This window comes from Haliotis asinina, chromosome 13 (genome assembly GCF_037392515.1).
Source record: "Haliotis asinina isolate JCU_RB_2024 chromosome 13, JCU_Hal_asi_v2, whole genome shotgun sequence".
NCBI classification, from domain to species: Eukaryota; Metazoa; Mollusca; class Gastropoda; order Lepetellida; family Haliotidae; genus Haliotis; species Haliotis asinina.
The window spans coordinates 43,883,343-43,908,106 of NC_090292.1; the positions used below are offsets into that span (position 1 = coordinate 43,883,343).

The 24,764-nt window shown below is 42.5% G+C and overlaps 18 non-coding genes and 2 pseudogenes across 18 annotated transcripts; all 20 read left to right on the plus strand.

The window, feature by feature from the left end:
- Positions 1–10: 10 nt before the first annotated feature.
- On the plus strand, positions 11–174 carry LOC137260573 (U1 spliceosomal RNA). The gene has a single exon (XR_010954819.1). It is a non-coding gene; the product is annotated as a U1 spliceosomal RNA (small nuclear RNA).
- A 471-nt stretch (positions 175–645) lies between these two features.
- Positions 646–809, plus strand: LOC137260574 (U1 spliceosomal RNA). Its single transcript, XR_010954820.1, has one exon. It is a non-coding gene; the product is annotated as a U1 spliceosomal RNA (small nuclear RNA).
- Positions 810–1,280: 471 nt separating this feature from the next.
- On the plus strand, positions 1,281–1,444 carry LOC137260575 (U1 spliceosomal RNA). Its single transcript, XR_010954821.1, has one exon. It is a non-coding gene; the product is annotated as a U1 spliceosomal RNA (small nuclear RNA).
- A 471-nt stretch (positions 1,445–1,915) lies between these two features.
- LOC137260576 (U1 spliceosomal RNA) lies at positions 1,916–2,079 on the plus strand. The gene has a single exon (XR_010954822.1). It is a non-coding gene; the product is annotated as a U1 spliceosomal RNA (small nuclear RNA).
- A 5,815-nt stretch (positions 2,080–7,894) lies between these two features.
- LOC137260520 (U1 spliceosomal RNA) lies at positions 7,895–8,032 on the plus strand (annotated as a pseudogene).
- A 5,815-nt stretch (positions 8,033–13,847) lies between these two features.
- On the plus strand, positions 13,848–13,985 carry LOC137260521 (U1 spliceosomal RNA; annotated as a pseudogene).
- Positions 13,986–14,456: 471 nt separating this feature from the next.
- LOC137260577 (U1 spliceosomal RNA) lies at positions 14,457–14,620 on the plus strand. The gene has a single exon (XR_010954823.1). It is a non-coding gene; the product is annotated as a U1 spliceosomal RNA (small nuclear RNA).
- Positions 14,621–15,091: 471 nt separating this feature from the next.
- On the plus strand, positions 15,092–15,255 carry LOC137260579 (U1 spliceosomal RNA). The gene has a single exon (XR_010954825.1). It is a non-coding gene; the product is annotated as a U1 spliceosomal RNA (small nuclear RNA).
- A 471-nt stretch (positions 15,256–15,726) lies between these two features.
- Positions 15,727–15,890, plus strand: LOC137260581 (U1 spliceosomal RNA). Its single transcript, XR_010954826.1, has one exon. It is a non-coding gene; the product is annotated as a U1 spliceosomal RNA (small nuclear RNA).
- Positions 15,891–16,361: 471 nt separating this feature from the next.
- Positions 16,362–16,525, plus strand: LOC137260582 (U1 spliceosomal RNA). The gene has a single exon (XR_010954827.1). It is a non-coding gene; the product is annotated as a U1 spliceosomal RNA (small nuclear RNA).
- Positions 16,526–18,614: 2,089 nt separating this feature from the next.
- LOC137260583 (U1 spliceosomal RNA) lies at positions 18,615–18,778 on the plus strand. The gene has a single exon (XR_010954828.1). It is a non-coding gene; the product is annotated as a U1 spliceosomal RNA (small nuclear RNA).
- Positions 18,779–19,249: 471 nt separating this feature from the next.
- LOC137260584 (U1 spliceosomal RNA) lies at positions 19,250–19,413 on the plus strand. Its single transcript, XR_010954829.1, has one exon. It is a non-coding gene; the product is annotated as a U1 spliceosomal RNA (small nuclear RNA).
- A 471-nt stretch (positions 19,414–19,884) lies between these two features.
- Positions 19,885–20,048, plus strand: LOC137260505 (U1 spliceosomal RNA). The gene has a single exon (XR_010954763.1). It is a non-coding gene; the product is annotated as a U1 spliceosomal RNA (small nuclear RNA).
- A 471-nt stretch (positions 20,049–20,519) lies between these two features.
- Positions 20,520–20,683, plus strand: LOC137260506 (U1 spliceosomal RNA). The gene has a single exon (XR_010954764.1). It is a non-coding gene; the product is annotated as a U1 spliceosomal RNA (small nuclear RNA).
- Positions 20,684–21,154: 471 nt separating this feature from the next.
- LOC137260517 (U1 spliceosomal RNA) lies at positions 21,155–21,318 on the plus strand. Its single transcript, XR_010954774.1, has one exon. It is a non-coding gene; the product is annotated as a U1 spliceosomal RNA (small nuclear RNA).
- A 471-nt stretch (positions 21,319–21,789) lies between these two features.
- On the plus strand, positions 21,790–21,953 carry LOC137260519 (U1 spliceosomal RNA). The gene has a single exon (XR_010954776.1). It is a non-coding gene; the product is annotated as a U1 spliceosomal RNA (small nuclear RNA).
- Positions 21,954–22,424: 471 nt separating this feature from the next.
- LOC137260507 (U1 spliceosomal RNA) lies at positions 22,425–22,588 on the plus strand. Its single transcript, XR_010954765.1, has one exon. It is a non-coding gene; the product is annotated as a U1 spliceosomal RNA (small nuclear RNA).
- A 471-nt stretch (positions 22,589–23,059) lies between these two features.
- Positions 23,060–23,223, plus strand: LOC137260508 (U1 spliceosomal RNA). The gene has a single exon (XR_010954766.1). It is a non-coding gene; the product is annotated as a U1 spliceosomal RNA (small nuclear RNA).
- A 471-nt stretch (positions 23,224–23,694) lies between these two features.
- Positions 23,695–23,858, plus strand: LOC137260509 (U1 spliceosomal RNA). The gene has a single exon (XR_010954767.1). It is a non-coding gene; the product is annotated as a U1 spliceosomal RNA (small nuclear RNA).
- A 471-nt stretch (positions 23,859–24,329) lies between these two features.
- LOC137260518 (U1 spliceosomal RNA) lies at positions 24,330–24,493 on the plus strand. The gene has a single exon (XR_010954775.1). It is a non-coding gene; the product is annotated as a U1 spliceosomal RNA (small nuclear RNA).
- The last annotated feature ends 271 nt before the right edge of the window (positions 24,494–24,764 follow it).

Consider the following 24,764-nt stretch of genomic DNA (forward strand, 5'->3'; position numbering starts at 1 on the left):
TGTCCCAAGCATACTTACCTGGCACAGGCTTTACAGTGATCCGCAAGGCTGTGGGCCCGGGGCGAGACCTTTCCATTGCACCTCGGTTTGGTTGACCCCTGCGATCGTCCCAAATGTGGACGACTCGGGTGCGCAATTTATAAGTGTGGGGGACTGCGTTCGCGCTCTCCCCTTGAAAATCAACCCCAAAAATAGATATTTTCAGTTGACACTTCCCCCACTTCCAAATCACTTGAAGATGATTGTTTTCCCGTGTGTGTATGTGCAAACTATGTGTTTTTAATGCGCATGTGTTAATCTGTTTGCTGTGGCAAAAGTATATGTTTAAAGCAAGTCTGAGTTTGATGTATTTCAGATGGGATCGCTTTGTCAGCCAGTTGTTGTGTTTGGACTGTCAAGTTGTCTCCCCTGCGTCCCGGATCAGAGATGCACGTGCATGCAGTCTAAATGGAAATAAATCCGTCTGTGTGTGTTTTTATCTATCAGTAATTTTTTCACAAAGTGAAGGTACTAATGGACTGTTCTGTACAATAAACTGTACGAACAATTAACCTGCCATGAAATATATGTGAAGCGTTGATGATGTGACACCTGAATAGGGCAACGCCAGGGTGATGTAAGTGAAAACTGGAACCTGTCCCAAGCATACTTACCTGGCACAGGCTTTACAGTGATCCGCAAGGCTGTGGGCCCGGGGCGAGACCTTTCCATTGCACCTCGGTTTGGTTGACCCCTGCGATCGTCCCAAATGTGGACGACTCGGGTGCGCAATTTATAAGTGTGGGGGACTGCGTTCGCGCTCTCCCCTTGAAAATCAACCCCAAAAATAGATATTTTCAGTTGACACTTCCCCCACTTCCAAATCACTTGAAGATGATTGTTTTCCCGTGTGTGTATGTGCAAACTATGTGTTTTTAATGCGCATGTGTTAATCTGTTTGCTGTGGCAAAAGTATATGTTTAAAGCAAGTCTGAGTTTGATGTATTTCAGATGGGATCGCTTTGTCAGCCAGTTGTTGTGTTTGGACTGTCAAGTTGTCTCCCCTGCGTCCCGGATCAGAGATGCACGTGCATGCAGTCTAAATGGAAATAAATCCGTCTGTGTGTGTTTTTATCTATCAGTAATTTTTTCACAAAGTGAAGGTACTAATGGACTGTTCTGTACAATAAACTGTACGAACAATTAACCTGCCATGAAATATATGTGAAGCGTTGATGATGTGACACCTGAATAGGGCAACGCCAGGGTGATGTAAGTGAAAACTGGAACCTGTCCCAAGCATACTTACCTGGCACAGGCTTTACAGTGATCCGCAAGGCTGTGGGCCCGGGGCGAGACCTTTCCATTGCACCTCGGTTTGGTTGACCCCTGCGATCGTCCCAAATGTGGACGACTCGGGTGCGCAATTTATAAGTGTGGGGGACTGCGTTCGCGCTCTCCCCTTGAAAATCAACCCCAAAAATAGATATTTTCAGTTGACACTTCCCCCACTTCCAAATCACTTGAAGATGATTGTTTTCCCGTGTGTGTATGTGCAAACTATGTGTTTTTAATGCGCATGTGTTAATCTGTTTGCTGTGGCAAAAGTATATGTTTAAAGCAAGTCTGAGTTTGATGTATTTCAGATGGGATCGCTTTGTCAGCCAGTTGTTGTGTTTGGACTGTCAAGTTGTCTCCCCTGCGTCCCGGATCAGAGATGCACGTGCATGCAGTCTAAATGGAAATAAATCCGTCTGTGTGTGTTTTTATCTATCAGTAATTTTTTCACAAAGTGAAGGTACTAATGGACTGTTCTGTACAATAAACTGTACGAACAATTAACCTGCCATGAAATATATGTGAAGCGTTGATGATGTGACACCTGAATAGGGCAACGCCAGGGTGATGTAAGTGAAAACTGGAACCTGTCCCAAGCATACTTACCTGGCACAGGCTTTACAGTGATCCGCAAGGCTGTGGGCCCGGGGCGAGACCTTTCCATTGCACCTCGGTTTGGTTGACCCCTGCGATCGTCCCAAATGTGGACGACTCGGGTGCGCAATTTATAAGTGTGGGGGACTGCGTTCGCGCTCTCCCCTTGAAAATCAACCCCAAAAATAGATATTTTCAGTTGACACTTCCCCCACTTCCAAATCACTTGAAGATGATTGTTTTCCCGTGTGTGTATGTGCAAACTATGTGTTTTTAATGCGCATGTGTTAATCTGTTTGCTGTGGCAAAAGTATATGTTTAAAGCAAGTCTGAGTTTGATGTATTTCAGATGGGATCGCTTTGTCAGCCAGTTGTTGTGTTTGGACTGTCAAGTTGTCTCCCCTGCGTCCCGGATCAGAGATGCACGTGCATGCAGTCTAAATGGAAATAAATCCGTCTGTGTGTGTTTTTATCTATCAGTAATTTTTTCACAAAGTGAAGGTACTAATGGACTGTTCTGTACAATAAACTGTACGAACAATTAACCTGCCATGAAATATATGTGAAGCGTTGATGATGTGACACCTGAATAGGGCAACGCCAGGGTGATGTAAGTGAAAACTGGAACCTGTCCCAAGCATACTTACCTGGCACAGGCTTTAGTGATCTTCTGGAAGTATACGAGTTAATCCATTTTTTTCTTCAGATCTACGGGTGGGCATAGGGCCTTTTGGTCCTTGTGTTCTCGGACTCCCCCCAATGGCTGCTATCTTTCATTCTGTGAATGGACCTTGGAAGTCGGAAACATCGCCGGATGTCCGCAGACGAGTACTGAAGCTTGACCTCACGGGCCCGGATCGTTTTTCAGTGTCAAGGTTCCGTTTATTTTCTTTCTTGGAGGAGCAGTTTGGCCATGGTCACGTGAAACGCCTCTGTAAGAGAGCCAAGGCTTCGGAGTGGTTCATCACTGTGGATTCTGAAGATCTTGCTGAGACAATACATCAGATGTCATTCCTAAGGATAAATGAACGTGTTGGAGTTCATTTCTCCCTCGTAAATAAGGTGAGGACAGAATTGCGGGTTCATTGGCTTCCAGAAGAATATGGCTATACGTTCCTATCAAGATTCTTCTCGGAGTTTGGTCGTGTTCTCTCAGTTGCAGAGGAAACGAGTGAGGAGGAGTTTGACATGGGTGTGTTTTTGGGAGTACACAGAGTCATTCTGGAAACAAGTCTGGAGGATGTGGACAGGGTTCCACATCTTGTGAATATTTCATCTAGGAATGGGGTTTTTCCCCTTCTTGTGACAATGGCTGGACGTCCTCCACTCTGTCTCCGGTGCCATGAGATAGGTCATGTGAGGAGGGAATGTAAGGGACAAGTTAAAACTTTACCAAAGCCATCCTTACGGAAAACGTATTCACAGGCCCTCTCCACCGTTCCAGGAAGTGACCATTCATATATGGATGAGGAAGAGGATGAGACAGCGGAATTGAGAGCAGAGATTGATGAGGCCACTGGGAAAAAAGATGACTGGTCTGGTCAGGAGTCTCAGGGCAAGAATGGTACGAAGTCAGCTCCGGATGTTAGTGACGTTCAAGAAACAACAAGTAGTTTGGAGAAACCAGAGAATGGAAACAACAGGAAACGGCCCTCTTCTCCAGTGAGAAAGACTGATAAGGCAGCCAAGATGGTGCACGACACCATGAAAGATGTCCACAGAAGAGAGGCCACAGGGTGGAGGCCAGAAGCCCGAGATGTTGACACAGATGATTCTGAGAGTAGCGGCTTGGGAAGTCCTGTGACATAGGTTTCTTGTATCCCGATCCAACTAGATGACGAACTGGACACGCCCCTGGATTTTGAACATGGATTTGTGCTTCCAACGATGTGTGATATTCTTATTTTGTGATGATGTTTCGGACACGCCCATGGACTACGACCTAGAACAATGGATTAACAATACACGGTTTTGGCCGGGTCCCGACTCTTGTGAGTATTGTAAATATTTGCACGTCTGTAGGTTTATGTTGTGTTTAACTATTTACTATTGTATACTTACTTATCGGTTTAGCTTTGTTTCTTTGTACAGTTGTTTGTGTGTTTGTTGTACAGTTGTATCTGTAGATATGTTACTACGTTTCATGTACGTTTTGGTGTAGACACCAAAATAGCCATATAAGAGAATATGTGTAGTATAGCAAGTATAAATTGTGCTGGTATCAGGGGAGGGACTAGAAGGCGTGTGTTATGTGAGGAATGGAAGAGAATGAATGTGGATATTTTATTTCTGCAAGAATGTCATGTTGCTTGTGTGAAAGAAGGAGAGACTGTAGAAAGACTGTTTGAATGTAAGGCCTTCTGGAGTTTTGGTACGGGAAACGCACGTGGGGTTGGTATTTTATTATCTGGTAAATTGAATTATAAAATTGTTCATTTTTATTACGACTTTGATGGCAGGCTCTTTGTTTTAGATATTGATATTGGTAGTCATTGTTATAGATTTATAAATATTTATGCTCCAAACCATTACTCAGATAGAAGGGATTTCTTGTTATCATTGGAAAATCATTTTGTTACTCGCCGCCATGTTGTGCTTGGGGGAGATTTTAATTTTGTTTTATCAACCACTTTAGATAAAGTTGGGGGGAATCCAAATTGTGGTACTGGAGGGGCAACGATTTTGAAACGTTTTTTAAATTCCTATAATTTAACGGACCCTTTCCGGGCATTACATAAGAATAAAGTCAAAACGACATGGCGAGGTGGAAATGTTAGCTGCCGGCTAGATAGATTTTATATCTCTGCTCCATTATTACCGGTTGTTAAAAGTTGTGATGTGCAACCATGTTCCATTTCTGACCACGATTATTGTGTTCTGGAGTTGGAGGTTGTTGATTGCATCTCTGTAGGACCTGGTTATTGGAAATTCAATAATTCTTTACTTAAAGACAAATCGTTTATATTGGAATTTCAAAAGTTTTGGGAATCTTTACATGTTCAGGCGGATTTGTCTCTTTCGGATTGGGATAGCCTTAAGGCTCAAATTAAGACTTTTGTTTTGGCTTATGGGAGAAAGGTAGCTGCCAATAAAAGAGGTATTTTACAGCAGCTTCAAAGGCGATACAGAGATCTGATAGCTGCAGAAGGTCAGAGACCTGGCGAGTATGCAGAACAGTTAAAAGCAATCAAGTCACAACTTTATGATTTTCATTATGATAGGGTACAGGGAAGTGCAATCCGCTCCAGAGTGCAGGTTTTGGAAAATAATGAGAAACCATCAAAACAATTTTTACAGACTGAATTTCAACGCTCTGGAGATAAAACCATTCATATTTTGGAGAATGGTTCTGAAACTTATGATAAAAATGATACTATTCGGAACTATTGCAGGGAGTTTTACCAAAATTTATACACCCCTGAGGAAATTGATGATTTTTATTGTTCCGAATTCCTTGAGGATTTGCCTTTCTTGGATAGGGCCTCGGCTGATAGCATAGAGGGAGCTGTGACAAAAGAGGAGATTTTACTAGCGCTTCGCGGGATGGATAATAATAAAGCCCCTGGGTTGGATGGTTTAAGTAAGGAGTTTTATCTCAAGTTTTGGCCTTTATTACAAGATGTATTATTACATATTTATAATTTGTCAATACAATTGGGTACTCTTAGTGATTCTCAGAAATTAGGTTGTATTTCTTTGTTATGTAAGGACCCCAAAGCTCCTCAGTTGTTACGTAACTGGCGCCCTATCAGCCTCTTAAATGTAGATTATAAAATATTGTCTAGGGTTGTACAAAACCGGTTGTCATCAGTCATTGCTGAGATTGTGCACCCTGATCAGACATGTTCAATCAGGGGCAGATCTATAGCGGACAACATACATCTTCTACGCAATGTAGTTGATTATGTGGAGCAAAAAGGAGATTCTGTGGCCTTTGTTTGCCTTGATCAGGAGAAGGCTTTTGATCGGGTAAATCATGATTTCATGTTCAGGGCCCTACATCAGTATGGGTTTGGTCCAGAGTTTATTAACCTGGTCAGCCTGTTATATTACAACGTTAGTAGTACCGTGTTAGTAAACGGTTTTTTTTCGGACAAATTCCCTGTGAGGAGGGGGGTCAGGCAAGGCTGTAGCCTAAGCCCCTTGTTGTATGTTTTAGTTTTCGAACCTTTTGCTATTAAAGTAAGGAGTGACAAGTTAATCAAGGGCATTAAAATTCCCGGTGTTAACGAAGAAGCCAAAATATCAGCTTATGCTGATGATGGGACTGGTATATGTGCGAATGAGATGAGTGTTAGACGGTTGCTTCAAGTGAGTGAGTGGTATGGTAGAGGTACTGGTGCCCGTCTCAACATGGCCAAAACAAAGGCCATATCTTTCGGGAAATGGCGTTCTTCGGCCGACCATCCTTTCGGTATATCATGGCCCGATTCTTGCAAAATTTTGGGGGTTGTTTTTGGTAGTAATGTCACTCCTGATGATAACTGGAATAAAATTTTAACAAAATTCCACGGGGTTCTAAATTTTAACTTTAAAGATAGGTTCTTATCCATATATGGTAAGTCCACTATTTGCAATGTCATGGCCATGTCGAAGTTGTGGTATGTTGCAGCTGTATTGCACATGCCCAAACACTTTGTCGATATTTTCACACGAGTAGCATTTGATTTTTTCTGGGAATCCCATCATTTTGAGCCTTTAGCTAGAAGTATTCTATATAATGATAAGGAGTTTGGAGGTGTTAATTTTCCCCATATACCAACACGCCTTCATGCTTTACGTTTGTATCATTTACATAAAATTATTAATAATAGTCAGTGTAAATATGCATGTTTTGCCTTGTATTGGATAGGGTTTTCTCTCAAAGAAATTAATTCTGATTTTGCTTCCAATTTATTACCTCATTCTGACTACATACCGCCATATTATAAAAAGATTTTAGAATCTTATCGATATTTTAAGTCACTGTACCCTAATTATAATTGGTTTCAACCTGTTAAAAGTGGTGTATTTTACCAAATGTTAATTACTCATACATGTACAGAGCCTGTCATCTTCAAACACTTTCCGGATGTGCTTTTTAAGCCTGCTTTTCTACTACTATGCGACTCGTTTCTTGACCCCGTACTGAAAAATTTCTCATGGCGTCTCCTTCATGACATTATCCCAACTAATTATACACTTTATTGCAGACGTCATTCTTTAATTAAAACATGTACTTTTTGTAACGAAACTGAGTCTGTTGAGCACTTATTCTTTAATTGTAATATGGTTTCTTCTCTTTGGAGTATTGTCAGTAAATGGGTTTTGGATCTATCGTTTGGCTTAATTGATTTAAATGCTAGTAAGATTCGATTTAATCAGTTGTTTTTTTGTCATTGTAATTATCGGGAATGTGTCATTGTATACCTGGTGTGTTTGGCTAAACATCAGATTTGGCGTGATAGGTGTAATTTCAAAAATGGTAGGAAAGGGGTGACTAAGGAAAGTATGGTTGCCCGGTTTTTGGAAAGATTACGTTTTCGAATTGTTGTAGACAAAGCCCGTTTACCTGACACTTTATTTGATAAGTACTGGGTGCAATGTAAATTGTTTTGCACCACTAATAATAACAAGGTGGAATTTACTTTTTAATATGTAAATGCTTGATATACTATGTTTCTCAATGTCCATTTAATTCTACATCTATATAACATGTATATGTAAATATAAATTATAAGTACTTTCCACCTTTAGTTTTGTATATGTCCCTCAGTTGAAATAGTCTGCCATCCCATGTATAAAGTTTTATTTTATGGTATGACTATTAGGACCCAGACACCTTTTCTTTTAATCATCATCTCTGTATACCATCAACATTTTCATTTAATGTATACTGCTGTATAGACTCATGTCCATTCCTATCCTCAAGGTGTCTGGGGAGTATTGTTCTTAGGCCCATTTAATGTAAATAAACTTTATTAAAAACAAAAAAAAAAAAAAAAAAAAAACAAGGCTGTGGGCCCGGGGCGAGACCTTTCCATTGCACCTCGGTTTGGTTGACCCCTGCGATCGTCCCAAATGTGGACGACTCGGGTGCGCAATTTATAAGTGTGGGGGACTGCGTTCGCGCTCTCCCCTTGAAAATCAACCCCAAAAATAGATATTTTCAGTTGACACTTCCCCCACTTCCAAATCACTTGAAGATGATTGTTTTCCCGTGTGTGTATGTGCAAACTATGTGTTTTTAATGCGCATGTGTTAATCTGTTTGCTGTGGCAAAAGTATATGTTTAAAGCAAGTCTGAGTTTGATGTATTTCAGATGGGATCGCTTTGTCAGCCAGTTGTTGTGTTTGGACTGTCAAGTTGTCTCCCCTGCGTCCCGGATCAGAGATGCACGTGCATGCAGTCTAAATGGAAATAAATCCGTCTGTGTGTGTTTTTATCTATCAGTAATTTTTTCACAAAGTGAAGGTACTAATGGACTGTTCTGTACAATAAACTGTACGAACAATTAACCTGCCATGAAATATATGTGAAGCGTTGATGATGTGACACCTGAATAGGGCAACGCCAGGGTGATGTAAGTGAAAACTGGAACCTGTCCCAAGCATACTTACCTGGCACAGGCTTTAGTGATCTTCAGGAAGTATACGAGTTAATCCATTTTTTTCTTCAGATCTACGGGTGGGCATAGGGCCTTTTGGTCCTTGTGTTTTCGGACTCCCCCCAATGGCTGCTATCTTTCATTCTGTGAATGGACCTTGGAAGTCGGAAACATCGCCGGATGTCCGCAGACGAGTACTGAAGCTTGACCTCACGGGCCCGGATCGTTTTTCAGTGTCAAGGTTCCGTTTATTTTCTTTCTTGGAGGAGCAGTTTGGCCATGGTCACGTGAAACGCCTCTGTAAGAGAGCCAAGGCTTCGGAGTGGTTCATCACTGTGGATTCTGAAGATCTTGCTGAGACAATACATCAGATGTCATTCCTAAGGATAAATGAACGTGTTGGAGTTCATTTCTCCCTCGTAAATAAGGTGAGGACAGAATTGCGGGTTCATTGGCTTCCAGAAGAATATGGCTATACGTTCCTATCAAGATTCTTCTCGGAGTTTGGTCGTGTTCTCTCAGTTGCAGAGGAAACGAGTGAGGAGGAGTTTGACATGGGTGTGTTTTTGGGAGTACACAGAGTCATTCTGGAAACAAGTCTGGAGGATGTGGACAGGGTTCCACATCTTGTGAATATTTCATCTAGGAATGGGGTTTTTCCCCTTCTTGTGACAATGGCTGGACGTCCTCCACTCTGTCTCCGGTGCCATGAGATAGGTCATGTGAGGAGGGAATGTAAGGGACAAGTTAAAACTTTACCAAAGCCATCCTTACGGAAAACGTATTCACAGGCCCTCTCCACCGTTCCAGGAAGTGACCATTCATATATGGATGAGGAAGAGGATGAGACAGCGGAATTGAGAGCAGAGATTGATGAGGCCACTGGGAAAAAAGATGACTGGTCTGGTCAGGAGTCTCAGGGCAAGAATGGTACGAAGTCAGCTCCGGATGTTAGTGACGTTCAAGAAACAACAAGTAGTTTGGAGAAACCAGAGAATGGAAACAACAGGAAACGGCCCTCTTCTCCAGTGAGAAAGACTGATAAGGCAGCCAAGATGGTGCACGACACCATGAAAGATGTCCACAGAAGAGAGGCCACAGGGTGGAGGCCAGAAGCCCGAGATGTTGACACAGATGATTCTGAGAGTAGCGGCTTGGGAAGTCCTGTGACATAGGTTTCTTGTATCCCGATCCAACTAGATGACGAACTGGACACGCCCCTGGATTTTGAACATGGATTTGTGCTTCCAACGATGTGTGATATTCTTATTTTGTGATGATGTTTCGGACACGCCCATGGACTACGACCTAGAACAATGGATTAACAATACACGGTTTTGGCCGGGTCCCGACTCTTGTGAGTATTGTAAATATTTGCACGTCTGTAGGTTTATGTTGTGTTTAACTATTTACTATTGTATACTTACTTATCGGTTTAGCTTTGTTTCTTTGTACAGTTGTTTGTGTGTTTGTTGTACAGTTGTATCTGTAGATATGTTACTACGTTTCATGTACGTTTTGGTGTAGACACCAAAATAGCCATATAAGAGAATATGTGTAGTATAGCAAGTATAAATTGTGCTGGTATCAGGGGAGGGACTAGAAGGCGTGTGTTATGTGAGGAATGGAAGAGAATGAATGTGGATATTTTATTTCTGCAAGAATGTCATGTTGCTTGTGTGAAAGAAGGAGAGACTGTAGAAAGACTGTTTGAATGTAAGGCCTTCTGGAGTTTTGGTACGGGAAACGCACGTGGGGTTGGTATTTTATTATCTGGTAAATTGAATTATAAAATTGTTCATTTTTATTACGACTTTGATGGCAGGCTCTTTGTTTTAGATATTGATATTGGTAGTCATTGTTATAGATTTATAAATATTTATGCTCCAAACCATTACTCAGATAGAAGGGATTTCTTGTTATCATTGGAAAATCATTTTGTTACTCGCCGCCATGTTGTGCTTGGGGGAGATTTTAATTTTGTTTTATCAACCACTTTAGATAAAGTTGGGGGGAATCCAAATTGTGGTACTGGAGGGGCAACGATTTTGAAACGTTTTTTAAATTCCTATAAATTAACGGACCCTTTCCGGGCATTACATAAGAATAAAGTCAAAACGACATGGCGAGGTGGAAATGTTAGCTGCCGGCTAGATAGATTTTATATCTCTGCTCCATTATTACCGGTTGTTAAAAGTTGTGATGTGCAACCATGTTCCATTTCTGACCACGATTATTGTGTTCTGGAGTTGGAGGTTGTTGATTGCATCTCTGTAGGACCTGGTTATTGGAAATTCAATAATTCTTTACTTAAAGACAAATCGTTTATATTGGAATTTCAAAAGTTTTGGGAATCTTTACATGTTCAGGCGGATTTGTCTCTTTCGGATTGGGATAGCCTTAAGGCTCAAATTAAGACTTTTGTTTTGGCTTATGGGAGAAAGGTAGCTGCCAATAAAAGAGGTATTTTACAGCAGCTTCAAAGGCGATACAGAGATCTGATAGCTGCAGAAGGTCAGAGACCTGGCGAGTATGCAGAACAGTTAAAAGCAATCAAGTCACAACTTTATGATTTTCATTATGATAGGGTACAGGGAAGTGCAATCCGCTCCAGAGTGCAGGTTTTGGAAAATAATGAGAAACCATCAAAACAATTTTTACAGACTGAATTTCAACGCTCTGGAGATAAAACCATTCATATTTTGGAGAATGGTTCTGAAACTTATGATAAAAATGATACTATTCGGAACTATTGCAGGGAGTTTTACCAAAATTTATACACCCCTGAGGAAATTGATGATTTTTATTGTTCCGAATTCCTTGAGGATTTGCCTTTCTTGGATAGGGCCTCGGCTGATAGCATAGAGGGAGCTGTGACAAAAGAGGAGATTTTACTAGCGCTTCGCGGGATGGAAAATAATAAAGCCCCTGGGTTGGATGGTTTAAGTAAGGAGTTTTATCTCAAGTTTTGGCCTTTATTACAAGATGTATTATTACATATTTATAATTTGTCAATACAATTGGGTACTCTTAGTGATTCTCAGAAATTAGGTTGTATTTCTTTGTTATGTAAGGACCCCAAAGCTCCTCAGTTGTTACGTAACTGGCGCCCTATCAGCCTCTTAAATGTAGATTATAAAATATTGTCTAGGGTTGTACAAAACCGGTTGTCATCAGTCATTGCTGAGATTGTGCACCCTGATCAGACATGTTCAATCAGGGGCAGATCTATAGCGGACAACATACATCTTCTACGCAATGTAGTTGATTATGTGGAGCAAAAAGGAGATTCTGTGGCCTTTGTTTGCCTTGATCAGGAGAAGGCTTTTGATCGGGTAAATCATGATTTCATGTTCAGGGCCCTACATCAGTATGGGTTTGGTCCAGAGTTTATTAACCTGGTCAGCCTGTTATATTACAACGTTAGTAGTACCGTGTTAGTAAACGGGTTTTTTTCGGACAAATTCCCTGTGAGGAGGGGGGTCAGGCAAGGCTGTAGCCTAAGCCCCTTGTTGTATGTTTTAGTTTTCGAACCTTTTGCTATTAAAGTAAGGAGTGACAAGTTAATCAAGGGCATTAAAATTCCCGGTGTTAACGAAGAAGCCAAAATATCAGCTTATGCTGATGATGGGACTGGTATATGTGCGAATGAGATGAGTGTTAGACGGTTACTTCAAGTGAGTGAGTGGTACGGTAGAGGTACTGGTGCCCGTCTCAACATGGCCAAAACAAAGGCCATATCTTTCGGGAAATGGCGTTCTTCGGCCGACCATCCTTTCGGTATATCATGGCCCGATTCTTGCAAAATTTTGGGGGTTGTTTTTGGTAGTAATGTCACTCCTGATGATAACTGGAATAAAATTTTAACAAAATTCCACGGGGTTCTAAATTTTAACTTTAAAGATAGGTTCTTATCCATATATGGTAAGTCCACTATTTGCAATGTCATGGCCATGTCGAAGTTGTGGTATGTTGCAGCTGTATTGCACATGCCCAAACACTTTGTCGATATTTTCACACGAGTAGCATTTGATTTTTTCTGGGAATCCCATCATTTTGAGCCTTTAGCTAGAAGTATTCTATATAATGATAAGGAGTTTGGAGGTGTTAATTTTCCCCATATACCAACACGCCTTCATGCTTTACGTTTGTATCATTTACATAAAATTATTAATAATAGTCAGTGTAAATATGCATGTTTTGCCTTGTATTGGATAGGGTTTTCTCTCAAAGAAATTAATTCTGATTTTGCTTCCAATTTATTACCTCATTCTGACTACATACCGCCATATTATAAAAAGATTTTAGAATCTTATCGATATTTTAAGTCACTGTACCCTAATTATAATTGGTTTCAACCTGTTAAAAGTGGTGTATTTTACCAAATGTTAATTACTCATACATGTACAGAGCCTGTCATCTTCAAACACTTTCCGGATGTGCTTTTTAAGCCTGCTTTTCTACTACTATGCGACTCGTTTCTTGACCCCGTACTGAAAAATTTCTCATGGCGTCTCCTTCATGACATTATCCCAACTAATTATACACTTTATTGCAGACGTCATTCTTTAATTAAAACATGTACTTTTTGTAACGAAACTGAGTCTGTTGAGCACTTATTCTTTAATTGTAACATGGTTTCTTCTCTTTGGAGTATTGTCAGTAAATGGGTTTTGGATCTATCGTTTGGCTTAATTGATTTAAATGCTAGTAAGATTCGATTTAATCAGTTGTTTTTTTGTCATTGTAATTATCGGAAATGTGTCATTGTATACCTGGTGTGTTTGGCTAAACATCAGATTTGGCGTGATAGGTGTAATTTCAAAAATGGTAGGAAAGGGGTGACTAAGGAAAGTATGGTTGCCCGGTTTTTGGAAAGATTACGTTTTCGAATTGTTGTAGACAAAGCCCGTTTACCTGACACTTTATTTGATAAGTACTGGGTGCAATGTAAATTGTTTTGCACCACTAATAATAACAAGGTGGAATTTACTTTTTAATATGTAAATGCTTGATATACTATGTTTCTCAATGTCCATTTAATTCTACATCTATATAACATGTATATGTAAATATAAATTATAAGTACTTTCCACCTTTAGTTTTGTATATGTCCCTCAGTTGAAATAGTCTGCCATCCCATGTACAAAGTTTTATTTTATGGTATGACTATTAGGACCCAGACACCTTTTCTTTTAATCATCATCTCTGTATACCATCAACATTTTCATTTAATGTATACTGCTGTATAGACTCATGTCCATTCCTATCCTCAAGGTGTCTGGGGAGTATTGTTCTTAGGCCCATTTAATGTAAATAAACTTTATTAAAAACAAAAAAAAAAAAAAAAAAAAAACAAGGCTGTGGGCCCGGGGCGAGACCTTTCCATTGCACCTCGGTTTGGTTGACCCCTGCGATCGTCCCAAATGTGGACGACTCGGGTGCGCAATTTATAAGTGTGGGGGACTGCGTTCGCGCTCTCCCCTTGAAAATCAACCCCAAAAATAGATATTTTCAGTTGACACTTCCCCCACTTCCAAATCACTTGAAGATGATTGTTTTCCCGTGTGTGTATGTGCAAACTATGTGTTTTTAATGCGCATGTGTTAATCTGTTTGCTGTGGCAAAAGTATATGTTTAAAGCAAGTCTGAGTTTGATGTATTTCAGATGGGATCGCTTTGTCAGCCAGTTGTTGTGTTTGGACTGTCAAGTTGTCTCCCCTGCGTCCCGGATCAGAGATGCACGTGCATGCAGTCTAAATGGAAATAAATCCGTCTGTGTGTGTTTTTATCTATCAGTAATTTTTTCACAAAGTGAAGGTACTAATGGACTGTTCTGTACAATAAACTGTACGAACAATTAACCTGCCATGAAATATATGTGAAGCGTTGATGATGTGACACCTGAATAGGGCAACGCCAGGGTGATGTAAGTGAAAACTGGAACCTGTCCCAAGCATACTTACCTGGCACAGGCTTTACAGTGATCCGCAAGGCTGTGGGCCCGGGGCGAGACCTTTCCATTGCACCTCGGTTTGGTTGACCCCTGCGATCGTCCCAAATGTGGACGACTCGGGTGCGCAATTTATAAGTGTGGGGGACTGCGTTCGCGCTCTCCCCTTGAAAATCAACCCCAAAAATAGATATTTTCAGTTGACACTTCCCCCACTTCCAAATCACTTGAAGATGATTGTTTTCCCGTGTGTGTATGTGCAAACTATGTGTTTTTAATGCGCATGTGTTAATCTGTTTGCTGTGGCAAAAGTATATGTTTAAAGCAAGTCTGAGTTTGATGTATTTCAGATGGGATCGCTTTGTCAGCCAGTTGTTGTGTTTGGACTGTCAAGTTGTCTCCCCTGCGTCCCGGATCAGAGATGCACGTGCATGCAGTCTAAATGGAAATAAATCCGTCTGTGTGTGTTTTTATCTATCAGTAATTTTTTCACAAAGTGAAGGTACTAATGGACTGTTCTGTACAATAAACTGTACGAACAATTAACCTGCCATGAAATATATGTGAAGCGTTGATGATGTGACACCTGAATAGGGCAACGCCAGGGTGATGTAAGTGAAAACTGGAACCTGTCCCAAGCATACTTACCTGGCACAGGCTTTACAGTGATCCGCAAGGCTGTGGGCCCGGGGCGAGACCTTTCCATTGCACCTCGGTTTGGTTGACCCCTGCGATCGTCCCAAATGTGGACGACTCGGGTGCGCAATTTATAAGTGTGGGGGACTGCGTTCGCGCTCTCCCCTTGAAAATCAACCCCAAAAATAGATATTTTCAGTTGACACTTCCCCCACTTCCAAATCACTTGAAGATGATTGTTTTCCCGTGTGTGTATGTGCAAACTATGTGTTTTTAATGCGCATGTGTTAATCTGTTTGCTGTGGCAAAAGTATATGTTTAAAGCAAGTCTGAGTTTGATGTATTTCAGATGGGATCGCTTTGTCAGCCAGTTGTTGTGTTTGGACTGTCAAGTTGTCTCCCCTGCGTCCCGGATCAGAGATGCACGTGCATGCAGTCTAAATGGAAATAAATCCGTCTGTGTGTGTTTTTATCTATCAGTAATTTTTTCACAAAGTGAAGGTACTAATGGACTGTTCTGTACAATAAACTGTACGAACAATTAACCTGCCATGAAATATATGTGAAGCGTTGATGATGTGACACCTGAATAGGGCAACGCCAGGGTGATGTAAGTGAAAACTGGAACCTGTCCCAAGCATACTTACCTGGCACAGGCTTTACAGTGATCCGCAAGGCTGTGGGCCCGGGGCGAGACCTTTCCATTGCACCTCGGTTTGGTTGACCCCTGCGATCGTCCCAAATGTGGACGACTCGGGTGCGCAATTTATAAGTGTGGGGGACTGCGTTCGCGCTCTCCCCTTGAAAATCAACCCCAAAAATAGATATTTTCAGTTGACACTTCCCCCACTTCCAAATCACTTGAAGATGATTGTTTTCCCGTGTGTGTATGTGCAAACTATGTGTTTTTAATGCGCATGTGTTAATCTGTTTGCTGTGGCAAAAGTATATGTTTAAAGCAAGTCTGAGTTTGATGTATTTCAGATGGGATCGCTTTGTCAGCCAGTTGTTGTGTTTGGACTGTCAAGTTGTCTCCCCTGCGTCCCGGATCAGAGATGCACGTGCATGCAGTCTAAATGGAAATAAATCCGTCTGTGTGTGTTTTTATCTATCAGTAATTTTTTCACAAAGTGAAGGTACTAATGGACTGTTCTGTACAATAAACTGTACGAACAATTAACCTGCCATGAAATATATGTGAAGCGTTGATGATGTGACACCTGAATAGGGCAACGCCAGGGTGATGTAAGTGAAAACTGGAACCTGTCCCAAGCATACTTACCTGGCACAGGCTTTACAGTGATCCGCAAGGCTGTGGGCCCGGGGCGAGACCTTTCCATTGCACCTCGGTTTGGTTGACCCCTGCGATCGTCCCAAATGTGGACGACTCGGGTGCGCAATTTATAAGTGTGGGGGACTGCGTTCGCGCTCTCCCCTTGAAAATCAACCCCAAAAATAGATATTTTCAGTTGACACTTCCCCCACTTCCAAATCACTTGAAGATGATTGTTTTCCCGTGTGTGTATGTGCAAACTATACACCTGGAAATTAATCAAGCAACACCCCAATTTTTTCTATTGGAGCAACTTTGAAGTGTTCTGACAATCAAAATATGCCGGGTTGATATAGTTTGACACTTTTTTATTCAACAGACGATCTCTGACAAACAACTTAAAGGGAAAAAGTATCAAGACTTTGCTTTATTGCAACGAAATCCAAATTCTTAAAACTGTCTTAAATTCATGAAAAAATGGACACAATTTACTATTCATCCACAGACGTTGTTGTCAGGTGTATTAACACAAATGTCACATGGAAAGAAAGAACAGTCATCTGAGAGTCTGCACACCGACTTTCATCAATATCTAGTGTGTCCTCCCTGCGCACGCACCACCGATTCCAGACGCCTCCTCATTCCTTGGATGAGTCTCCGGATCTGATTCTGGGGGATCCTGTTCCACTCCTCATGCAGGGCAGCCGTCAATTCGTTGAGATTATGGACTGGTGGGTCTCTCTGCCTCACACGACGGCCAATAAAGTCCCACAAATGTTCAATGGGGTTGAGGTCAGGGCTCATGGCAGGCCATGGAATTCTGTCAATTGCATTTTGCCGCAAAAAATCATTTACAGCATGCGCCCTGTGAGGTCTAGCATTGTCGTCCATAAATATGGGTCTCGTTGCCAGAGGATGGTTCTCAAAATGAGGTACCACAGCCCTGTCAAGAACCTCCTGTTGGTAACGAACACCGTTAAGGTTACCACGGATGGTAATGATATCCAACTTGCAGTTCATGGAAATGCACCCCCATACCATAACGGAACCTCCCCCAAAGGCCACAGTCTCCTGGATGTTCCGTGGAGCCATTGCTGTGTTCCTCTGCCTCCAGACCCGAGTACGACCGTCCACCATGTGCAGCAAGAACCGGCTCTCATCTGAGAAATGGACCTTCCTCCAAGAGGCAATGTTCCAGTGCAAACGGTCATTACACCAGGCCAGTCGGGCTGCCTTATGGGCTGGAGACAGTCTGGGTCGCTTGATTGGCCTCCTTGCCCGGTATCCTGCAGCTTTCAGACGATTCCGAACAGTCCTGTTCGAGATGGGTCTCCCTGGAAGCCACTCCTGTCTCAACCGAGAGCTCGAGTCGAAGGACCTGCGCCGTACAAGTCTCAGTAAAGCTCTGTCCTCCCGGACTGTGGTCTTCCTGGGTCTTCCTGGTCTAGGCAGGTCTTTAACTTCATTAGTGGCCCGGTATTTTTTCAAAAGTTTTGAAATTATGGAATGATGTCGTCCGATTTGAGTCCCGATTTGTCTTAGAGACATACCAGCATTCCTCATGCCGATTATTTGCCAACGAGTGGCCTCTGATAATTTCCTACGTGCCATGACATTGAAATGAATGAAAAACCGAATGCAATCGACAACCTGCGCTTGTAAACACCCCAGGGAAAAAGTGCATTTTTCGAAAGTTGAGGTTAAAGCAATGCACGTGCGCTGTGCAAGCTTCACGCGCGTCATATCAACCCATGAAAAGCTCATGCTGTATGTCAATACATCAAAATTGAATAATCAATCATCAAAATTACATCGTTAAACTTTGTTAAGTTTTTATGTGTCTTTGAATTTGGTGTTGCTTAATTAATTTCCATATGTATATGTGTTTTTAATGCGCATGTGTTAATCTGTTTGCTGTGGCAAAAGTATATGTTTAAAGCAAGTCTGAGTTTGATGTATTTCAGATGGGATCGCTTTGTCAGCCAGTTGTTGTGTTTGGACTGTCAAGTTGTCTCCCCTGCGTCCCGGATCAGAGATGCACGTGCATGCAGTCTAAATGGAAATAAATCCGTCTGTGTGTGTTTTTATCTATCAGTAATTTTTTCACAAAGTGAAGGTACTAATGGACTGTTCTGTACAATAAACTGTACGAACAATTAACCTGCCATGAAATATATGTGAAGCGTTGATGATGTGACACCTGAATAGGGCAACGCCAGGGTGATGTAAGTGAAAACTGGAACCTGTCCCAAGCATACTTACCTGGCACAGGCTTTACAGTGATCCGCAAGGCTGTGGGCCCGGGGCGAGACCTTTCCATTGCACCTCGGTTTGGTTGACCCCTGCGATCGTCCCAAATGTGGACGACTCGGGTGCGCAATTTATAAGTGTGGGGGACTGCGTTCGCGCTCTCCCCTTGAAAATCAACCCCAAAAATAGATATTTTCAGTTGACACTTCCCCCACTTCCAAATCACTTGAAGATGATTGTTTTCCCGTGTGTGTATGTGCAAACTATGTGTTTTTAATGCGCATGTGTTAATCTGTTTGCTGTGGCAAAAGTATATGTTTAAAGCATGTCTGAGTTTGATGTATTTCAGATGGGATCGCTTTGTCAGCCAGTTGTTGTGTTTGGACTGTCAAGTTGTCTCCCCTGCGTCCCGGATCAGAGATGCACGTGCATGCAGTCTAAATGGAAATAAATCCGTCTGTGTGTGTTTTTATCTATCAGTAATTTTTTCACAAAGTGAAGGTACTAATGGACTGTTCTGTACAATAAACTGTACGAACAATTAACCTGCCATGAAATATATGTGAAGCGTTGATGATGTGACACCTGAATAGGGCAACGCCAGGGTGATGTAAGTGAAAACTGGAACCTGTCCCAAGCATACTTACCTGGCACAGGCTTTACAGTGATCCGCAAGGCTGTGGGCCCGGGGCGAGACCTTTCCATTGCACCTCGGTTTGGTTGACCCCTGCGATCGTCCCAAATGTGGACGACTCGGGTGCGCAATTTATAAGTGTGGGGGACTGCGTTCGCGCTCTCCCCTTGAAAATCAACCCCAAAAATAGATATTTTCAGTTGACACTTCCCCCACTTCCAAATCACTTGAAGATGATTGTTTTCCCGTGTGTGTATGTGCAAACTATGTGTTTTTAATGCGCATGTGTTAATCTGTTTGCTGTGGCAAAAGTATATGTTTAAAGCAAGTCTGAGTTTGATGTATTTCAGATGGGATCGCTTTGTCAGCCAGTTGTTGTGTTTGGACTGTCAAGTTGTCTCCCCTGCGTCCCGGATCAGAGATGCACGTGCATGCAGTCTAAATGGAAATAAATCCGTCTGTGTGTGTTTTTATCTATCAGTAATTTTTTCACAAAGTGAAGGTACTAATGGACTGTTCTGTACAATAAACTGTACGAACAATTAACCTGCCATGAAATATATGTGAAGCGTTGATGATGTGACACCTGAATAGGGCAACGCCAGGGTGATGTAAGTGAAAACTGGAACCTGTCCCAAGCATACTTACCTGGCACAGGCTTTACAGTGATCCGCAAGGCTGTGGGCCCGGGGCGAGACCTTTCCATTGCACCTCGGTTTGGTTGACCCCTGCGATCGTCCCAAATGTGGACGACTCGGGTGCGCAATTTATAAGTGTGGGGGACTGCGTTCGCGCTCTCCCCTTGAAAATCAACCCCAAAAATAGATATTTTCAGTTGACACTTCCCCCACTTCCAAATCACTTGAAGATGATTGTTTTCCCGTGTGTGTATGTGCAAACTATGTGTTTTTAATGCGCATGTGTTAATCTGTTTGCTGTGGCAAAAGTATATGTTTAAAGCATGTCTGAGTTTGATGTATTTCAGATGGGATCGCTTTGTCAGCCAGTTGTTGTGTTTGGACTGTCAAGTTGTCTCCCCTGCGTCCCGGATCAGAGATGCACGTGCATGCAGTCTAAATGGAAATAAATCCGTCTGTGTGTGTTTTTATCTATCAGTAATTTTTTCACAAAGTGAAGGTACTAATGGACTGTTCTGTACAATAAACTGTACGAACAATTAACCTGCCATGAAATATATGTGAAGCGTTGATGATGTGACACCTGAATAGGGCAACGCCAGGGTGATGTAAGTGAAAACTGGAACCTGTCCCAAGCATACTTACCTGGCACAGGCTTTACAGTGATCCGCAAGGCTGTGGGCCCGGGGCGAGACCTTTCCATTGCACCTCGGTTTGGTTGACCCCTGCGATCGTCCCAAATGTGGACGACTCGGGTGCGCAATTTATAAGTGTGGGGGACTGCGTTCGCGCTCTCCCCTTGAAAATCAACCCCAAAAATAGATATTTTCAGTTGACACTTCCCCCACTTCCAAATCACTTGAAGATGATTGTTTTCCCGTGTGTGTATGTGCAAACTATGTGATTTTAATGCGCATGTGTTAATCTGTTTGCTGTGGCAAAAGTATATGTTTAAAGCAAGTCTGAGTTTGATGTATTTCAGATGGGATCGCTTTGTCAGCCAGTTGTTGTGTTTGGACTGTCAAGTTGTCTCCCCTGCGTCCCGGATCAGAGATGCACGTGCATGCAGTCTAAATGGAAATAAATCCGTCTGTGTGTGTTTTTATCTATCAGTAATTTTTTCACAAAGTGAAGGTACTAATGGACTGTTCTGTACAATAAACTGTACGAACAATTAACCTGCCATGAAATATATGTGAAGCGTTGATGATGTGACACCTGAATAGGGCAACGCCAGGGTGATGTAAGTGAAAACTGGAACCTGTCCCAAGCATACTTACCTGGCACAGGCTTTACAGTGATCCGCAAGGCTGTGGGCCCGGGGCGAGACCTTTCCATTGCACCTCGGTTTGGATGACCCCTGCGATCGTCCCAAATGTGGACGACTCGGGTGCGCAATTTATAAGTGTGGGGGACTGCGTTCGCGCTCTCCCCTTGAAAATCAACCCCAAAAATAGATATTTTCAGTTGACACTTCCCCCACTTCCAAATCACTTGAAGATGATTGTTTTCCCGTGTGTGTATGTGCAAACTATGTGTTTTTAATGCGCATGTGTTAATCTGTTTGCTGTGGCAAAAGTATATGTTTAAAGCAAGTCTGAGTTTGATGTATTTCAGATGGGATCGCTTTGTCAGCCAGTTGTTGTGTTTGGACTGTCAAGTTGTCTCCCCTGCGTCCCGGATCAGAGATGCACGTGCATGCAGTCTAAATGGAAATAAATCCGTCTGTGTGTGTTTTTATCTATCAGTAATTTTTTCACAAAGTGAAGGTACTAATGGACTGTTCTGTACAATAAACTGTACGAACAATTAACCTGCCATGAAATATATGTGAAGCGTTGATGATGTGACACCTGAATAGGGCAACGCCAGGGTGATGTAAGTGAAAACTGGAACCTGTCCCAAGCATACTTACCTGGCACAGGCTTTACAGTGATCCGCAAGGCTGTGGGCCCGGGGCGAGACCTTTCCATTGCACCTCGTTTTGGTTGACCCCTGCGATCGTCCCAAATGTGGACGACTCGGGTGCGCAATTTATAAGTGTGGGGGACTGCGTTCGCGCTCTCCCCTTGAAAATCAACCCCAAAAATAGATATTTTCAGTTGACACTTCCCCCACTTCCAAATCACTTGAAGATGATTGTTTTCCCGTGTGTGTATGTGCAAACTATGTGTTTTTAATGCGCATGTGTTAATCTGTTTGCTGTGGCAAAAGTATATGTTTGAAGCAAGTCTGAGTTTGATGTATTTCAGATGGGATCGCTTTGTCAGCCAGTTGTTGTGTTTGGACTGTCAAGTTGTCTCCCCTGCGTCCCGGATCAGAGATGCACGTGCATGCAGTCTAAATGGAAATAAATCCGTCTGTGTGTGTTTTTATCTATCAGTAATTTTTTCACAAAGTGAAGGTACTAATGGACTGTTCTGTACAATAAACTGTACGAACAATTAACCTGCCATGAAATATATGTGAAGCGTTGATGATGTGACACCTGAATAGGGCAACGCCAGGGTGATGTAAGTGAAAACTGGAACCTGTCCCAAGCATACTTACCTGGCACAGGCTTTACAGTGATCCGCAAGGCTGTGGGCCCGGGGCGAGACCTTTCCATTGCACCTCGGTTTGGTTGACCCCTGCGATCGTCCCAAATGTGGACGACTCGGGTGCGCAATTTATAAGTGTGGGGGACTGCGTTCGCGCTCTCCCCTTGAAAATCAACCCCAAAAATAGATATTTTCAGTTGACACTTCCCCCACTTCCAAATCACTTGAAGATGATTGTTTTCCCGTGTGTGTATGTGCAAACTATGTGTTTTTAATGCGCATGTGTTAATCTGTTTGCTGTGGCAAAAGTATATGTTTAAAGCAAGTCTGAGTTTGATGTATTTCAGATGGGATCGCTTTGTCAGCCAGTTGTTGTGTTTGGACTGTCAAGTTGTCTCCCCTGCGTCCCGGATCAGAGATGCACGTGCATGCAGTCTAAATGGAAATAAATCCGTCTGTGTGTGTTTTTATCTATCAGTAATTTTTTCACAAAGTGAAGGTACTAATGGACTGTTCTGTACAATAAACTGTACGAACAATTAACCTGCCATGAAATATATGTGAAGCGTTGATGATGTGACACCTGAATAGGGCAACGCCAGGGTGATGTAAGTGAAAACTGGAACCTGTCCCAAGCATACTTACCTGGCACAGGCTTTACAGTGATCCGCAAGGCTGTGGGCCCGGGGCGAGACCTTTCCATTGCACCTCGGTTTGGTTGACCCCTGCGATCGTCCCAAATGTGGACGACTCGGGTGCGCAATTTATAAGTGTGGGGGACTGCGTTCGCGCTCTCCCCTTGAAAATCAACCCCAAAAATAGATATTTTCAGTTGACACTTCCCCCACTTCCAAATCACTTGAAGATGATTGTTTTCCCGTGTGTGTATGTGCAAACTATGTGTTTTTAATGCGCATGTGTTAATCTGTTTGCTGTGGCAAAAGTATATGTTTAAAGCAAGTCTGAGTTTGATGTATTTCAGATGGGATCGCTTTGTCAGCCAGTTGTTGTGTTTGGACTGTCAAGTTGTCTCCCCTGCGTCCCGGATCAGAGATGCACGTGCATGCAGTCTAAATGGAAATAAATCCGTCTGTGTGTGTTTTTATCTATCAGTAATTTTTTCACAAAGTGAAGGTACTAATGGACTGTTCTGTACAATAAACTGTACGAACAATTAACCTGCCATGAAATATATGTGAAGCGTTGATGATGTGACACCTGAATAGGGCAACGCCAGGGTGATGTAAGTGAAAACTGGAACCTGTCCCAAGCATACTTACCTGGCACAGGCTTTACAGTGATCCGCAAGGCTGTGGGCCCGGGGCGAGACCTTTCCATTGCACCTCGGTTTGGTTGACCCCTGCGATCGTCCCAAATGTGGACGACTCGGGTGCGCAATTTATAAGTGTGGGGGACTGCGTTCGCGCTCTCCCCTTGAAAATCAACCCCAAAAATAGATATTTTCAGTTGACACTTCCCCCACTTCCAAATCACTTGAAGATGATTGTTTTCCCGTGTGTGTATGTGCAAACTATGTGTTTTTAATGCGCATGTGTTAATCTGTTTGCTGTGGCAAAAGTATATGTTTAAAGCAAGTCTGAGTTTGATGTATTTCAGATGGGATCGCTTTGTCAGCCAGTTGTTGTGTTTGGACTGTCAAGTTGTCTCCCCTGCGTCCCGGATCAGAGATGCACGTGCATGCAGTCTAAATGGAAATAAATCCGTCTGTGTGTGTTTTTATCTATCAGTAATTTTTTCACAAAGTGAAGGTACTAATGGACTGTTCTGTACAATAAACTGTACGAACAATTAACCTGCCATGAAATATATGTGAAGCGTTGATGATGTGACACCTGAATAGGGCAACGCCAGGGTGATGTAAGTGAAAACTGGAACCTGTCCCAAGCATACTTACCTGGCACAGGCTTTACAGTGATCCGCAAGGCTGTGGGCCCGGGGCGAGACCTTTCCATTGCACCTCGGTTTGGATGACCCCTGCGATCGTCCCAAATGTGGACGACTCGGGTGCGCAATTTATAAGTGTGGGGGACTGCGTTCGCGCTCTCCCCTTGAAAATCAACCCCAAAAATAGATATTTTCAGTTGACACTTCCCCCACTTCCAAATCACTTGAAGATGATTGTTTTCCCGTGTGTGTATGTGCAAACTATGTGTTTTTAATGCGCATGTGTTAATCTGTTTGCTGTGGCAAAAGTATATGTTTAAAGCAAGTCTGAGTTTGATGTATTTCAGATGGGATCGCTTTGTCAGCCAGTTGTTGTGTTTGGACTGTCAAGTTGTCTCCCCTGCGTCCCGGATCAGAGATGCACGTGCATGCAGTCT